Source organism: Impatiens glandulifera, chromosome 6 (assembly GCF_907164915.1).
Source record: "Impatiens glandulifera chromosome 6, dImpGla2.1, whole genome shotgun sequence".
NCBI lineage: Eukaryota > Viridiplantae > Streptophyta > Magnoliopsida > Ericales > Balsaminaceae > Impatiens > Impatiens glandulifera.
The window spans coordinates 1551896-1565642 of NC_061867.1; positions in this window are offsets into that span (position 1 = coordinate 1551896).

Here is a 13747-nt window from a genome sequence, read left to right on the forward strand (position 1 = left end):
TAATCCTAAATATTGTCACACTAACTTTTCTTTAGTAATATGTTTCCTCTAAAAAAAACCTCTTTAGACAAGCTCAAAAGCCATTTTTCTTTTTGTCCCTCATCATTTTCGAGGGTCTTTCATTTTTTTTCCCGGCTCATTTGAGTTGATGTAGTATTTTATTTAATGCGACATCTTATTTAGTTGAATAAATCCAAGCGATTGATTGATCGTGTTTTTGTTCGTACCTTCCTATTGTTTTGATGACTGTTTATTGAGTAATGTTACTAGATCTGAAATAAGTTGTATTTTATTTTCAAATAAAGAATCATTGAAATGGATATTTCAGTTAAGATTATTTTTATGAATTTATCATTTTTTTATTATATTTATAGGTAATTTCAAGACTCACACTACAACAAAGAGTCCGAATAACTAGAAAGAGATCCTCAATTATCATTTGGATGATTTTTTTGGGCGTCAATGACAATTTTAACTGCCTTCCGACAAAGTTTGATTAATTGAATCACTTATTGTTACTATTCTTTAAACTCTTCTTCAAAATTGACAAGACTATTAGATTTTTTTATTAAAATTTTAAATATTAAAAATATGTCATATTATTTAATACTTTTTTTTAATAATATTTAAATTTTCAATTTTTTATATATTTAAATTCATGTTGCTTAGAAAGATTTTTGGCCTTCAATATATATATATATATTTATTTTTAAAATTTGAGATTTTTTTTATTATTGATCAACATTATTGTTAAGATTGCTTATAAAGATAAAAAGAAAACAAAAACACAAGTCAGTAGAAAATAAGTTAATCTAGTTTATATCTGATAATAATATATATAAAAAGGATGATAGATAATTGTTTTATAGTTTCTATATATGAATAATTGCTATATGGCCTAATATTTGCTTTATATCCTTATTTCAATCCTTGTCATAGTTATCTTCTAAACAATCAAGTGAATAAACAGAAAATAATATCAATTTTTTTTAAAATAATTTTATTATCTATGTCCAGATCTCATTCTTAACACCTTAAAATAGCAAACAACCCTTAACTAATTAACACGTAGCTTAAATAGTGAAATGTCAACCTTTTACTTTGTATAAGTATTTGACTAAAACAAACCTAACTTAATTAATCATACAACATCTCTATTTTTTTCTAACATTTTTTTTTTTAAATGTGGGATACAATCATGATTTCGGTGTTTTAAGTGTGAACTCATCATCTTGTACAAAAGAAACAAATATAAAAATTAATAACCGAACGGTAGTTTATCGATTTCATTTTACCGGTTTACCAATTTATCAATTTTTAGCGGTTCCAATTTTTTATAGATTAAACGGTTCGGTTTTCAGTTGAACTATTTTATTATGGGTTTAATCAATAATAATTTAATTATTTTGTAAATATTAGATATATTATAGTATTTAATAATATATATATTATAATTTATATTAGTTATTTTTATAAACATTATATATTATAATATGTAATAATATATATATATATATATTATAATTTATATTAGTTATTTGGTAAATATTATATATATATTATAATATTAATAATCTATATATATAATAGCATAATTCAGCATATTTTGAAAAAAATATAGTGTTTGCCTTTTAGTTTTTTTTTTTAAATTTAATTTAATTTAAGTCTTCATTTAATTCTTTTTTTTATTATTGTTTACTATAAATGTGGACTTTTCTATTCATTTCATAAATTTAATAATTACTTTAAAAAGTTGAATTATCGATTTTCAATGTTAATCGACCGAAACCAATAGAACTAGAACCGGTAAAATCGATACTTATACCGGTTAGTTAACCGATTTATAAAATAAAGGGCTAACCGAGAACATGTTAACCAGTTAATCGACATGTTGAAGACCCCTACTTAAGATTATTGATAACAATGGGGCGAATTGGGGCGGTGAACGCGTTTATCATCCCCGTGTTTCATTTTACAACGGATTATTTTTACTACCATTCATGTCTAGAATCTCTGTGGGACACCGTTATATCATATTTCAAAAAAAATAACAAAATTCTTTTGATAAATTTATATAAAAATTTTAATATTATAGATTTAAATATATGAAAATTTATATTATTATAAAGAAGTAAATTTAAAACTCTTATAAATTATGAAAATAAATAAATATATTGGTAAGGTTATATATTTAATTGTGTTTATTAACATCATCAAGGTAGTCCAGTGGTAAAAGACAGCTTAATAGACTAAAATGTCACGGGTTCAATTCCATTTAGAAATGTTTTGAGTTTAAACTAGGTGTCATGCAAGTTCTTCTTGAATTTCAAATTAAATGTGTTAAACTTTAAAACATAATCGAGGTAAGATCAGTGCGAAAATTTTTAGATAAAAATCACTTCCAACAGAATAATTCTGATCGAAAATCGCATGACGGATTATAATTGTCATCCCTACTTATGAATCACTCTTACTCGGGACAAATCCAAAAATTGAAGTTGGATTGGGTTTTAAATAATTTTGAAAAAATTATAAATAAAACGGATAAATTAGCGTAGTTTTCTTTCTTTCTATTTTTATGAATTAAAATAAATTACTAATGAATTAAATAAAAAAAATGACGACCACATTTTAGGTGAGAAAAAAAAATTCGAGTCTTTTGAATTAATTTAAATCCGTCATTAACTTAACTCTTACCACTTGATCTACTCTGATAGTTGGTTGTCAACATCAAAACTTTAATTCAAGAAAATATTTATGAACTAAAATTTATGAATAAGCCGTATATGTTTACTTAGATACTTACCGACAGAGAATAATAATAATATGTGACATTTTGTTATAGTAAATATATACTAAGGAATATTATTATATATGTTCCATTTTTCTCATGGTCCATGACAGGGTACAAGGACTTCCTGTGCTGGAATTCTACCTACAATTTAATTATGTCTCCATATTTAACTCAATTTAATATTTTCTCATATTTATAAATAGAGTGGAAATATACTTGTTTTTCGATTTTAAACTATTTATTTATTTTAATTTTGAATTATTTCGCTTTCATATAAGAAGAAATTGTTATTTAAGATTCAAATTAAAAGGCTCTACATGTCAACAATATCATCTACAATAATTATTTCTAATATATTTTCAAACTAAACCACTTAAAATATATGATCATATGTTTCATATTTTATTTTCTTTAATTAATGTCGGCATCTTTTGCTATATAGTTAATGAGAACCTCTTGTTTTCATTGTGAATTATTAATATTTGTAAAAAAATATGGAATGTGAAATTAACTTATTTTCAAATAAGTTAATAATTAATTAGTGGATTTTAAGGATGTTATCAAGTCTAATATTATTACCATGCATTTTATAAAATAATTAATAATTTTAGAATTTCTCAAGTCTTACCGACATGTAATTATGATTAATTAGCTTATTTTCTTTTTGAGTTTTTGGTGGGTCGGTGGATATAATTAGGAGGTGAATTTTGAAACAAAAGAAATATTTTAGTATTTTTTTAACATTTAAAATTATTTGTTCACTCCTTTTATAAATAATATAAAATGTTCTCTTTTTTTAAGGGAAAACATCTCATTAGATTTTATTTTTATTTCGATTTTGTTTTACACATTAATAGTTATTGCGAGAGAGCAAATATCCATCTTGGTAATTTAGTGTGTTCTTAATTTTTATTATATTTTTAAAAAACAATTATTGAAAAATGTACATACATATAATTAAACAAATTAAATCTACACCAAAACCAAGAAAAATTATCTCTTTTACAATTTCTATGAATGTTATTGGGGATCTCAATGAAAGAATACACGGCAAAAGTCTTAAAAATGATAATAATATTTGAAAATATGTTTTAAATACAATACAAATAAAAAAAGGTTAAATGAAATCCAAATCCCGTAACTTATTTGTTGAGCACGAGAATTTATTACCTTAACAACTTATTTGTTGAGCACGAGAATTTATTACGTTAAGGTTATGACTTCGAATTCTTACACAGAACCAAAACAAATTAATCTAAATTCCACTAAAATAGAAGATGCAAACCCATAATCACAATAAGGGAATGTTGATCATATTGAGCTTTGGTATTTTGAAACCTTGACCATGAACTAGGGCAGGCCAGTTTTTTTAATGATTGTTTGTAACTCCCTTTTACAAATACAAAGTTTCTAACTTTTTTTTATAGAATAAAAACATTTGGGGGACTTCACAGACTTAAAAAATGAAAAAGGAGAAGACATTATTAGGTCAAATCTCACCATATATAGATTTAGGTCAAAGTCTCAATACAAAGTCAACCATATATGACATATGTGTAACAAAGCCTTTCACACAAATATTAACTAATATAATAATGGTAGTAGAGTCTAAAAAGTCAATTGGTAGCAAAATAAATATTGAAATTTGTGGCATATCGACTTTACACCGAGACAACACGATACATATATATATACAATCACACACGGCTAAGTCAGGTGTATGATCTGCTGTCCCCTCTACCAACCAGAATTTAAGGTCTGAGGTTGATGACGGTGGTCTGTCTTTATCTGTGTGTGCACATTAGAGAGAGAGTTTGGCTTGACTTACCAATCTCTATAAACTTATTTTTTTGAAACGTTGAGTTTTGTTCTCTTTTGGGACGTGACTAATCCCCGCGGATTAAGGATTAAATATGTAACTCGCAACACACTTAATCATTTAACTAGGCGCAGAACTTATCGTCTAACATACTCGAATCCAAAATCTCAGGGAGCATTGACATATTCAACTCTTATTCGACTAAACTAGAAAAATGGATAATCTTTATCACCTTAATTAGTCAATGTTTGATATTTTAAACCTAGCTCAATAAACAATATTGGTGGTCTATATTTATTCTCTTCTAATATTATTGTAATGTAATTGACAAAGATCATAGGGTAAGATTAATATCCCAAATAAGATTTCTTACTTCGGGTGGATTGCTATTATTTTTTTAAAAAGGTTCATATGTATATTAAAAATGAAAAAAATCGTTTAAACATAACTACAAAACATGACATGAAAATAACAAATAAAAAAAAATACTTAATAAGTTATGGAATTTGTAAATCTTCGAAAAGAATGATTAACTCCCCGACAGACTCTACTGACTTTTTTGAACCAATCTCAAAAAACATTATAATAATAGTATTATAAATGACACACATCGGATGACTATGATCAATGAAAATTTGACGATTTATCTCCCACCAATAAATTGTAGATTATTATTCAATTCGTAGACCCATTTCGAAGTGGAAATGGATGGAATTTTATATGGTGTGGGTTATGTTAGACTATGGGACGTGTTGGAGGTTTAAATTTATATGTGCCACTAAAGTTGGTCGGTTACACATTAAAAATTAATGGGTCAACATTGTGCTTTGGTGAATCTTATGATTAGAGCATACCCGGATCAATTTAAACAATTTTACCCACGTAATTTGTTTAATTCATAGTACTGTATTTGTGACTTGGATAAAGTGAGGATTGGACATTGCTCTTTAAGGTCGGTCGGGGACATCGTTGATCTTCTAGAGGATTCTAGAAATTGTAGAGTCTTGAGTTTGTTTTCGTGTCTTGTTTTTTATCTTCTTATTTGTTTGCATTTTATATGTTTTCGGCCTTTTCTATTTTGTCCTACTTTATCTATCAATGTTTTTCATTCATATACGCATAAACTTTTTTTACAAAGGAAATTAATTTGGAGTGGACAAAATGAATGCACAACAAATAGTTGCTAGTGATGAACAAAATTTGGTTTCGAGCATTAATAAATATGTGAATGACAAATACATTGACCAACATGTAAAAATCTTCGATAACAATCAAGTTGAAAAAATAAAAGACAAAGATTGAAAAAGAATCAAATAAAATTCATATATAGCTGAATTATTTACAATAACAATATAGCTGAACTACAAAGGATGTTGGAAGGATTATGATGTCCAATGATCTCACATCTACATCGGTTCACTCAAGTTTTGAAAGATACATGGAACACCGATTTTATTTGATATATTTTTTTATTAATTTACTTCGATCATTCTCTAATCATAATTGTATAATTTAAAAAAAATGCAAACCATTTAAATGATTTCTATCATTCAAAAAATAAATAAAAATAACTTGTCAATGCTCCAAAGACTTCTTGTTTTCATACAAGATTGAGTTGTGATTTGATCCTCCTTCCTATTCCTTTTTGAACTTTGACCGCCATGTTACATGGATAATTAGAATAATCTCATTTGAAAAAGTATAATTGAGATTATCTTAAATATAATTTTAATTTTTGTGAGAAAAGTAATCTATGAGACACTATTTTCACATCGTCATATTTTATGTTTATTTGGTTAAGAACGACAAGTTGTACTTCATATTTTATGTGTGTACTAGCTAAGGATTTCAAGTTGTAGTTCAAAACAATTAGGAGTTGAATTTTAAATTTTCAACCAAAATGTCATTATCTATTTTCGATTGAATATGATTCGCGAGAATAATAATACTATTTCAAATGGTAAGATATTAAGAAAGTCAAATCATATTATTTATCTTGAATTCATAAATTTGTGTCATAAATTCGTAAATTTGTGTCACTTATTAATTAATTCAACTTGATTTTGTTGGGGGAGATTTAGGGTTAATTAGTTGTTTAATAAAGTGGGATTAGACTCTAAATGCTCAATATAATTAATAATAGTTCTAATTAATTAATTGCCACTATATATATCTTATTTCAGTCAAATTACTAATTAAAATGTATATTCAATAGTCAAAACATCTAGTTGACTAACATAATTATCTGAAAATATTTATTTTGTTAAATTTTATTATTGAAATATATGAGAATATTTAATTAATTAATTGTGTTAGTTTAAATTTTGCAAAGCCACATTCAAACTGAGTCTTGACTAAGGACTTATGAATAAAGTAAAATTATTTTTTTACAAAATTTTGAATAGTATTAATTTTGAGAAAATATTTTTTTAAATAAAATAATTTAAAGGGTAGTGGATGCTCGGATTTTCTCATTCAAGGGCTCCTCTCCTTCTTTTAGTTAATAGGGCGAGTTCGAGCCTTTAAAGCTTTCCTTAAATTGTCAAATTGTGACCATTTATTAAGATAAATTGAGATTGAAATTTAGAACATTTTTTTTCAAATCTTACAAATTATGACTTCTTATTATTAAAATTATATAAATCTTAACAATTTCAAATTCTGTTAATTGATTAATTGCGTGGAATTTATAAATAAATAATTAAAAAATAATATCACTAATTTAACTATTGAACGCATTAATTGAGTTTTGACTAAGGACTTATATTATTTTGTATAAAATTTTGAATAGTATTAATTTTAAAAAATATAGTTTTTTTAGATTTAAAAGATATTAATATATAATGATAAAATAATTGTTTTAAAAAGAAAATTAACGATATTTTAATATTTTTGGTTAATAAAAATTGATTAAAGTAGATGAAAATGATATTTGATTAGATATGATTTTTAAAAATTTTAGATGGCTAAAAATAAATCGGTAATGATTTGTGGGGCTGATGCAAAATTTTAAAATAAAAAAAAATGATGAAAATAATGGGTAGGCTGCAAAGAAACAACTTTACTGCAAAGCAGTTGATATTTGAAGAAGATAAATAATGAATTTAATTGTTGAATGATCAATGTGATGCATATATCCATTGATTTGATCTTATTATTCATTCAAAGTTCATTTATCAAACATCAAATTTGAATATACTTATGACCAAAACAATATCTTCTACATATTGTCTTATTTTCAAATTAAGGACCAACCAAACATTAAATGCATCAATTTTAATGAAAAAAATTAACATTGTTTGATTGGTCTTTTCTCTCATAGATCTTTTAACAATTTATATTATTATTTTGACCCAATATTAAATTTTATCATAATCCATTAACACCATTATAAAATAAATAATGCCCCACAAACCTTTTTTCTTCCATTATCAACATAGGAAATGAGATTTTGTCACATTCAAGAGTAAAGAGTTTGCATTTTCTAGTAGTAGTGTTTGTGTGTAAACATACCAAATAATAAAACCATAATATTTTGTTTTTTTGTCTTTTTTTTTTAAATAATCGATAAATTATAAAAAGTAAGAGTCGTTTAAGTATATAACGAAACTAAACATGATATCGTAATAATTAAAAAATAAAATTCATTAAAACCAAAACAATAATGAACACAAAGTAACTCATGTAACATGAAGTCTTTTGGACAACAAATCTCCTTTGATGAGGTTTCTTGAATTTAATAACTCTTAAAAAAAACAAATAATATAGTGATAAAAATTGTTTAAGAGGCCAAAATTTCACGGGTTTGATTATTAAATATGTAGCCCACAAACACACTTAACTATTTAACCAGACGCAGAACTTGCCGTCTGACGGGCTCGAACCCAAGAACTTAATGCCGCTAGGCTAAAAGAGGGGATACATGTTCGATTTTATATAGAAGCGTTTTGAGTTGAAGTGGGGAGACTATGACTGTGGATGTCATTCTAATTTTCCTTAATTCAAAAAATAAAAAAATAACTCTTTAAAAAACGATTTCTTATTATTAACCTATCTACTTTTGCTTGTTTAGCCTTTTGGTTATTGTCTTATTGTCATGTTGTTTTTCTAATTTTTGCTTAAAAATGTATATTTTATGTTATGATCTTTTAAAAAACAATAAAAGTATTCAAACTGACCTAAAACTTGTGAATGCAGATTTAAATTTGACTTGAAAACATAGACGAGAGATTAGAATTAGAAAAGTATAAAAGTTGAAGGGCCTGTTCTATTATTATAATATTGTAAATTTGATTGTGTCACTCTTAAGTCTTAAATCAATATTTTTCTACTGTCACACAACTATATAAAGTTATAACAATACTTTTATATCAACCTCCTTTAAAAGCCAACGGTTTGGAAAGAATGTCAATTATTAAATCAGATTAAGAACTTTATATATATTATTACTTTTCTTTATTAACAAATTTCAATAAATCATTTCAATACAAGAACTAGATAACATATACATAAATAAACAACTGGTCCAATTAATTAGTGGACCAAGGACTTGAATCATCAACTTATTTAAATAAATAAATTTGTTTAATTAAAAAAAAAATCAATAATGAGTTTTATTTTAAAACTAACTAAATAAATCAATTGTCAAGAGTGGCTTGCTTATAAGAGACAAAAATTAAAAGTTCAATACTCACTTCATGCTAACATTCCTACCTCAAAAAAATGAAAAATAAGTATTTTATAATAAAAAACTTAAAAAAATATAAATATTTAATGAAATTATAAAAATTAAAAATAGAAGTTATTTTAATAATTTGACTCAACATTTTTTTTTATTAATTGAGGTGAGGTGATTAAAGATAATATATATATATATATATATATATATATATATATATATATATATATATATATATATATATATATATATATATATATATATATTACATTATATTTAAAATTATTTTAATGTGATTGAGTATATTAATAATAATTTTCAGCTTATATCAATTTTGAGTGGGTATGGAATATGAGTTTTATTTTTTATTTGTCTTCTAGGTAAAATATTTAAACATTTTAAGTTCCAAATTTGAACTATTTTATTTTTTATTTTGTTGGGTTAATATTGACTTGATTTGGATCCAATTTTGAATATTATTAAGAAATCTCTAATTTTTATGAATTTAGATAGACTTGTTTGATTTGAAAGGTGTACATGAAACTTGTGTCACTTTTACGTGATCCAATGATAGATAAATAGAAAATCTAGAATCAACGTGTTTTTATTATCAAATCCAGGATATTTGGGTCGAATAATTTAGCGGGAAAAAATAAATAATAATTGGTGATAATTTTGAAGAGGTGATAATATTTTTGGTAAAATTACTTAAAAGGTATTGATATATAATAATAAAATAATAAATAGTAATTTAAAATAAAAGGTATTTTAGTATTTTGGATTATAAATTGAGTAATGTCATTGATAAGAGGGAGAGTAAAAAGATGTTTAAATGAGTTGTGTTATTTAAATAACCCCAACCGAACAAGGCCTTGGAGTTATAATATACTAAATCTGGTCGGAAAGAAATGCTACAATCTTTTTGGAGATTAGACAAACAAATGAATAAATTTTGCGAGATATTCGAATTGATATGCAAGACCACTCGTACCTATATGTCAAGTTCTCGGTATTAAATATGTCAAAGTCAAAAAAATCACCCAATATAACATGATGAGATAGTTATGATGTAATTGCTTATGTAGTGTTCTTAACATTATGATCTAATTGCTTATATCCTTTTTAATGAAAGGCCTATAAAGTCACTCTTCCCAACGACGACAAAAAAAAAAATGTAACACTTTTGAATGTTTTTCACAAATTATATAACATTATCATTAAATATATCTTCAAAACAGCAATAAACAAGACCAATTGTATAGTTGTGACGATATGAATGAGAATTATAGTAGTTTAATAAAATGGATCTCTAGATTTGATTGGACTCAAAAAAGTAGAAGTATAAAAAAAAACTTGGAAATTAGGAGTGGTTAGATAGGATGCATGTAAGTGTGGTCCACATAATTTAAAATAAGAAAGAAAAAAAAAAGCAAAGATGGGCAGTATACATTTTAATTAATTAATTAATTATTTGAAACTTGAAAGTGACCATGAATTCAAAATTGGACAAGCAGATAAAAAGCATTTTTAGCATTTATTTGAATAAATGGATAAATATCTCACTCTTCCTTTACTTATTCCTCCCAAGAAACATCATGGAAACAACACAAGCAGTAACAAAGGGGTGCAAATTTGAAGATGGTCACAATTCACTTACAAGGAAGCTTCCCTTAGTTTGAATTATTTTGAGTAATTATTCGGTTTATAGGTTAATAATACGTCGTTTATGACATTATTGAATCGTCTTTATTTTATTTATTTTAAGATATAAGCCCAATTGTCAAATTATTTTCAATTCATTTATTGCCTAACATCACAAAATAAACACATCTCTTAAATTAGTGTAAGTTAATAAATGTACATAATTTTACAGCTGAAGGGCCCAATTCAAAATTTAACACAACTTCAAGGCCCAATTTATGTGTTCTTTTTCACATCCAATGAGATTTATATCTTTAAGGTTTTGTAAAAGAAAAAGAAATATTGGAAGTCGCCTGAGAAAAGTTAAAGTTATAAAATTTGCATTGAAATTAACTATATTTGAAAAAGCAGTAGGTAGGATGACAAATGAGGTTTCTATTTGATTTTTTTTTGTTAGGGTAATTTTTTTTTATTTGATCAGTAGTTGATTAAGGATGGAATGATGGCGGTATTTGTGTTCCCACCTTCTGTTTGTTCTCCTCTTAATTTTGTCTCCAACAATAATAAACCAATTAAATATATAATCGCCAACATATTCATATTTTATTAAAACAACAAGTTTGTTTTTTTTATTAATATAAATTTTCAATTTATTATAATATATATGATATTAAAAAATTCGTTTATATAATTTTTTTAAGAACTTTTTTGTTACAAGATTTTGTATAACGGTGTTTTACGGGGATTTCTCAAAACTGTACGGAACAAAAATAATAGGAATAATAGTAAAAAAAGATCTCCTGAAGTAAAATGTTACAAATCTAGATATGATAAACGCATTTGTAGATCTTAATATATTAAGATCGTGAAGAAGTTGATGTTGAATCACCCAATTTTTGATCTGGCGTCATGGTTATTTTGCACAGATGTATTGAGAAATAAATGATCAATCTTTAATTTTGAAAGTGAGTTGTGAGTTTTGTGTTTTTTTATAAGAATATATGTGGATGATTACTCTCATCTGTTGCGAGTTATGTATGGATGGTATAATTTGTACTTAATTAAATTAATTTTAGAATATAATATATATATATATATATATATATATATATTTGATGAAGGATTTAAAATAGGACGGCAAATGAGTCAAGTTGTCTTTGAGTCGAGTCGTTCGTGAACCACTCGATTTGAACTTTAACTAATATTTGTTTGATAGTTTTCGTGTATGATAATATATAATTTTATTTATTTTAATATTAAAATCAAAAAGAATATTTCTTCTTCTTTCTTCCTAATACTAGATAATTATATCATATTACCCTACCCAAAATCAAAATCAAAATTTTAATTTTCTAATTCATTATTATAATATATTATATTATAGCAATAATAAATTATAATCTAACCATTTGTCCTACATTTCTATGTATCTTTTTCTTCACCATCTCAATTATTCACAAATACTTTTTTTTTTATTTTGTTTATCGTTTCTCTCATTTATTCACATGAATTTAAATCTCTATTTTGTCACTTCATTTCATCTTTTTTTTCAAGAATTAGTAACTCAAGTTACTCAACACTTTATTTCGTGCCGAAAGTGAAGTATTCTCTTTGATAATTGTTGTTATGAAGCTTATTTAAGCTTGACTATCGGGTGGAGCTTTAGTTCGAGCTTGGAAATTTAATTATAATTCATGTTTTTTCGAGTCGAGTTTAGTCGAGCCGAGTTTGTAAATAATAGTCGAGCTCGAGCTTCAATGTATAAACTCATTCAAGCTCGAGTTCGAGTCGAACTAATAAATACTAAGTCGAGTCGTGCTCGAGTTCAAGCTCAAGCTTAATCTGAATTGAGCTCAACTCATTTGCCGCATTAATTTAAATATAAGGAGATCATGATTGCATTTGAAACTCATATTTTTAAACATATATGTTACAATTAGGATGTTGTTAGAAAACTATCAAAGTTCAAGTTCAAATTGATGTTGACTTCTAGAGTTTTTTTTTCTATTTTCTAAGATCACGATTCTCATTAGTTTTTTTTTTTAATTTAGTATAAAATTATTTTTTGTAAATAATCATAATTGAGGGGTCTTATAAAGTTTCTGAATTAAAAAAAAAGACGAGTTATGCGAGAATAATAGTTTTTCATCGAGATAAAGTATTGTTTTGAATTTTTTTCAAATGAATCTTCATAGAAAACAAAGACCCTAACACAATATCACATTTTATTTTATGTATTTGTTTTAAAAATAGACACTTTATTTCGTGTTTAAAAATATAAAAAAATATGTGATTGGCGCTGACACGCGAACCTAAAGTCTGTTCTATTGATTAATTGAGAGAATTCACATGGAAAAATTTCCTCTGTCAGAAAAGAATATTGCAGTTTTAGAAACAAGAAAAAATGTAAATTGAGTTGAAAGTCAAACACAAAAATAAACGACTCAAAATTCACCTCCTAAATTCAGATAATGAGTGATCTTCGATGATATCTCTGACATCTGACTATTATTTTTTAAATTCCAGAAAAAAAAAAAAAAGATAAAAACCAACTTATTATGAATTTAGTGATAGAAGAAGAAACTAGATTTAAAGCTTACCTAAAGTCTTGGTTAGTTTCAATTCCATAGTATATTAACTATACAATATAGGTGAAGAAAAATTGGAATAGAAAAGATTTTAATCAATAAAGTTATCAGTGAATTGAAATTTCAAAATAATCATCACACACTGTTGACTTATAGTTGCTACTTCATTTTTCCAGATCATCATCGGTTTAGGGTTAAATATTACACTAATTAAAAATTGGATCAAG